We start from the raw sequence: 5861 nt of genomic DNA, 5'->3' as shown, positions 1-5861 counted from the left end.
TATTATTTACTATTTTTTTAACATATCTAGTGCCACTGCTTAATAATTTTATGTATGTCTATAATCTTATAAATAAAGATGATATTATTGGATCTGGTGCAGTATGGACCATGGTGCTCATAAGCGACAACAGCAATAAATTGTTGGGACTTGTATTTTGTAATATTTTCTTATTTTTTTGTCTCCATGTGCGCCGTGACCTGATTATTTCTATTTTTAAGTTAAAAAAAGGTCGTATGCCGAAATGCAAGCGAGTCTAGTTTCATCTGTCGTTGAGCCCATAATAACAGGCGGCTCAAAAACTCATTAGAAGGCTAGGTTTGGTTTACGAAACCAACTAAAAATCTCATGGAACCGTACTTGATGGGATTATACAATTTCACATTCAGCTCGTATTTGTTCACCGAAAAGCTGGTTGATACAATAATGCTCTTTATGTCATTTGTTGTGCGCAGCGAAAATTTTGGCAGAGTTTCTGGTGCACAATAAGAGAGAAAGATCGATAAGAATTCCCGTCTCACCAAGGAGACAAGAATCTGAAGCGGATATCTCAACCAAGTGAGATATCGGCTCTTCCTCTCATCAGTTCTAGGACTGACCTGTCGATGGATCCTAAAAACTATTACAATGGCCACAAACTCAAACAAACCAATTTTACGTGGTTTGGCAAACTGCCTACGTCCATGGGGCAAGGAGGGGGATCTACTAATAGAGAGAAAGAGAATACAAATAGGGTTTACAATCTCTCAAATCTAAACCCTCAAACAATCTCTCAATCTCTCACAAAAGCACAAAAGGATTACACAGAAAACTCCTCTCAAAGTCAGCTTTGATACAGCCACTTTTCTCCTCTGCGCGAATCCCTTTGCTTTTCACTTTGCCAGCGCTGTCCTTTGCACCCAGCCGCCATAATTTATCTCCCCTCTGCCTTTCCTTGCACGAAAACCTAGGGGGGAACTAGGGGACTATTTATAGAGAGTTATGTACCGGGTGGGCCATTTTAACCGCTGAACAAAGCTCCGCATTCAACAAAACTCTCTTCTCTTCACGTGGGTCTTCAAGCCTTAGCCTCAGCTCGTGGTCCCCACTCACATCACATCCACAATTCTCCACCTCGGTGAAGTTTTCACAAAACTGAGCCGACACCAACCAAATCAAATGTCTCACTTGTTGTGTCCAGTACACCGTGAAACAATTCACGATAACAGACTCAATCCATAACAAGTCGAGAACCCAAATGAGAATGCAAACACTCTCCAAATGTCAGTATTAACTCACCAAATCGATCTCACCCCCATCAAAATTCCAACCCTGCTGCATCATAAAGACTGCTTACGTATACTCTTGCCCAAGGAATCAAGCCGAACGTAGTTCACCTAAATGGCCGCGAACGGCCTCAAACCAATAGAAGAGTTCGCAACCCTTCTCCAATATCATCAATTCTGCGGCTGATAGCACCTCAAATGGCCTCAAACACCTCCACCTGAGGTGAACCAATGGTCATATCCAAACTGCATCTATCAGCTGCACTCGAGTCAAAACCCAACTCATCATCTGCATCCAAATCCAAATGACTTCCACGTTGTGTCACCTCAGCTGGAATCCCAACCAATGCAGAATGACCTGGAGTATGTGGGAAAATCCCTACCCAATGTGGAGTAGCATCAGTCTCCACCCGCTACGATACCTCTAAGGTCTGTCCAAAACTCTCCACCTGCTGAGAGTCAATTAGCTCCATCATCGAAGCCTCAACCAAAGTGACACTATCAGACCAAACATCCAACGGAGTTTTACCTCCAATCACAGCAGTTGACAACTCTTTAATAGGATAACCCAAATGTGTCGAAGCCTCAGTCTAGAACCTCTTCTGCAAACCATTGCTCGACCACAAACATCGATCCTCCTCCAGCAAGGCACGGTTCTCCAAATTTGCCACCCTATCAAGTTGCCCCAAGATTTCCTTTCTAACAAAGTGTCTCGAAATGCCGTGAGCTCGGCTCCAATACAGAAATAGGTCCATCTTGTACCTCCCACCAGAATGGAGTACCTTCACCCTTCTGTCTATTACACACTTCTTCAATCTGTTGGATACTACTAGGACTTTCTCCAAAGGGGATTTGGTTGCAACCCAAACACCTATTACCTCCCAATGATGTCCCCTTGGAAGGCCCCCAAACATCCACGTGAACTCCTCCAGAACGACCCTTAGCACGGTGAATAGAGGTGCCACACTTCACCTCGGTCTTCTTGCTCACATCAACATATTCACTGGACTTCAAACTGCAGGTCTTTGCACCCTCTTTCAATCTATGCGAGGAATCAATACTGGAATAGCCAAGCCCCAAATGCTGCAGTCTAGTCGAATCAACAGAAGTCGCCAGCTCTTCACCTGCTACTATACCTTCAGTCAAGTAATACAGGTTATTTCTCCTGACGCCCTTCATCAAAATACGAGAGTCTCTCGCAATCTCGAGAACCATGTCCTCAACACGAACCTTCAGACCCTCTCCAACCAAAGCTCCAATCGAAATCAAGTTCTTCCTCAAAGAAGGAACATATCTCACATCGTTTAACTCTCTAACAGTCCCGTCAAACATCTTTATGCGAATTCTTCCTATCCCAAGGATCTGGCATGCACGGTTATCAGCCATGTACACCACACCACTATCCACCAGCTTCTCAAAACTGGAGAACCATTCCCTTCTAGGGCACACATGATAGGTCGCACCACTATCCAACATCCATTCAGATTCCTCCGAACCTACTCTAGACTGTGACTTTCAATTCTTCCGGTTTGGATTCTTCCCTCTTGCGACTAACGCCTCTGCTACCGACTCAGTCGAATTCTCCTTATCCTTCTTCCGAAGCTGATAATTCACCAATGCAGCAGTGACCTCACTATACGAAAGGGATGCCTTCCCATTAATAAGAGTAAGGACGAAGGTCTCATATTCCTCGTCGGGCAAGGAACTCAATAGCAACAACGCCTTATCCTCATCTTCAATTATAACATCCACGTTCGCCAAATCCGCAAGAAGCTTTGTGCAGTGGTTCATGTGATCTCTAATGGAGGTTCCCTTCTTTAACTGGAAATGATAAAGTCTCCTCTTCAAATGCAAGCGATTTTCCACACTCTTGGTCAAATACTTGCTTTCGAGAATCTCCCAAATCTTCTTCGCAGAAGTCTCATTCATCACATCATATTTTAGATCTTGAGTCAAACAAGACCTAATCACACCACACGCCGTTCGATTCATCTTTTTCCAAACCTTCTCTTCAATCTCATCTGGCTTGCCATCTAACTCCAAGGTATCCTCCAAATTCTGCGCGTTCAGCGCATCCAAAACCTCGCATCTCCATAATCCAAAGTTGTTTGTGCCATTAAATTTCTTCACATCTATCTTCATAGAGTGGATATTCAAACTCTGAATGGTCTTCACGCTAGAAGCACCACCCTCGACACCCGAAGCACCTTCTTTCCCTGACATCTTATGCACCAACGAACAAAGAATAGATCCAAAACTGAAAGATAAAGTCTTTACCAAAAGATCCCACCTTTATCACCAACGAAGTCCTAACCGGGCCTCCAAATTGATCTACTCCTCCAACCAAACCCTAGATCTGGAATCTGGGCTCTGATACCACTTGTTGTGCGCAGCGAAAATTTCGGCAGAGTTTCTGGTGCACAATAAGAGAGAAAGATCGATAAGAATTCTTGTTTCTCAAAGGGAACAAGAATCTGAAGCCTAATATCCCATCAAAGTGGGATATTAGCTCTTCCTCTCGTCAGCTCTAAGATTGCGCGTCGATGGATCCTAAAAACTATTACAATGGCCACAAACTCAAACAAACTAATTTTACGTGGTTCGGCAAACTGCCTACGTCCACGGGGTAAGGAGGGGGATCTACTAATAGAGGGAAAAAGAATACAAATAGGGTTTACAATCTCTCAAATCTAAACCCTCAAACAATCTCTCAATCTCTCACAAAAACACAAAAGGATTACACAGAAAACTCCTCTCAAAGTCAGCTTTGATACAGCCACTTTTCTCCTCTGCGCGAATCCCTTTGCTTTTCACTTTGCCAGCGCTGTCCTTTGCACCCAGCCGCAAGTCAGCTTTGATACAGCCACTTTTCTCCTCTGCGCGAATCCCTTTGCTTTTCACTTTGCCAGCGCTGTCCTTTGCACCCAGCCGCCACAATTTATCTCCCCTCTACCTTTCCTTGCACGAAAACCAAGGGGGGAACTAGGGACTATTTATAGAGAGTTATGTACCGGGTAGGCCTTTTTAACCGCTGAACAAAGCTCCGCATTCAGCAAAACTCTCTTCTCTTCACGTGGGTCTTCAAGCCTTAGCCTCAGCTCGTGGTCCCCACTCACATCACATCCACATCATTTATGTCATGCTTTCGTCACAAGGCATTCTTGTGGTGTTTGTTTCACCCTTTTTATGGAATATGAATAAGAAATGAATCTGATAGTAGTAAAATCGTAAATAGAGGATTCTTTATGAATCATATTCCAGAGTTTAGTTTACAACAAATTTATAGATTTCGAAATCTATAAAGTTGAAAGAGTATTGTGATTTTATAGAAACTCAAATCCTAATAATTTGAGAGGATTTTGGTCAAAAAGCTGGCACACCCGTACTATTTTCCCTCTCTTTTTTTTGGATTCCACTTCTTCACAAACTCTATATTACTAGTATTTAGACCCGTGCAAAGCATGGTTTCTAAAAGATTTTCTACAAATATTGAACATGTTACCAAAATAAAGTATTCTGCTTTAGATATGAAATATAGGGGTGCTATTTGCTTTTTTTTATTATTTGTTTAAATATTCGATCAAGTTTGATTCAATAGTTCATACAGCACTAAACAAATAATTTTAAGTGTTTGGCTTATAAATGAATAGAATTTAATCAAATGTATGTTTGATTCGGTATACACTAACATTGTTAAACATAATAAATGATCTTGGTAACATGTTAAACAAAATTTTGATTCGGTATACACTAACATTGTTAAACATAATAAATGATCTTGGTAACATGTTAAACAAAATAAATGATATATCTGAACATTGTAACATTGTTAAACATAATAAATGATCTTGGTAACATGTTAAACAAAATAAATGATATATCTGAACATTGTTTAACATAATAAATGAGCATAACAAATAAAACTCAGTATACATTAAAATTTTGCGTGATAAGAGCAACACAACTTATATAACTTCCGGTTGAAATAAATTAAAAAGAACAAAATTAAAAACTAATCTATGTTAATATTACATAAACTTGAAAGTTATATAATATAAGAATTTACAATATTGAGGATACATAAACTTGAAAGTTATGTAATATAAATAATGGTGATTTTTTTTCTTATACTCAAAGAAGGTCTGAAAATGTGATTTTAGTTGGAAGCTTATTTTCTAACCTAGAGACGAATGCAAATTCCTACAAAAAATAATAATTCAATCTACCTCTTTTTGTTTAGACTCTTTCAGGGTCTACAAAGATGTGGAAGCTTGGTTAGTGGTCGCAAGAGCTTAAACTGGATGAACCTAAACATAATTTAACTATCACCACCTACATCGAAGTCCTTAATATTCTCTCTATTGCTCAAACTTTTTTTTCTAGCTAGGAATTTAGCATGGACTAGAGTACTATCCCCTAGTTAAAATGTTTGTGATCTATTGCCTTCAAGAAAATGGACATTGAATATTTCTCCAAACAAAATTTTGGTTCCACATATTCTAGCTATTAAAGCGTTTACACTGCATATGAAAGAATTCCAAGTGAGCAATGACAATGTCAATGGAAAATTCATTTCATACCTCATACTAAACTAAA

This window comes from Asparagus officinalis, chromosome 5, assembly GCF_001876935.1.
Source record: "Asparagus officinalis chromosome 5, Aspof.V1, whole genome shotgun sequence".
NCBI classification, from domain to species: Eukaryota; Viridiplantae; Streptophyta; class Magnoliopsida; order Asparagales; family Asparagaceae; genus Asparagus; species Asparagus officinalis.
The sequence above is the reverse complement of the archived record's forward strand: the minus strand, read 5'-3'. Positions refer to the sequence as shown.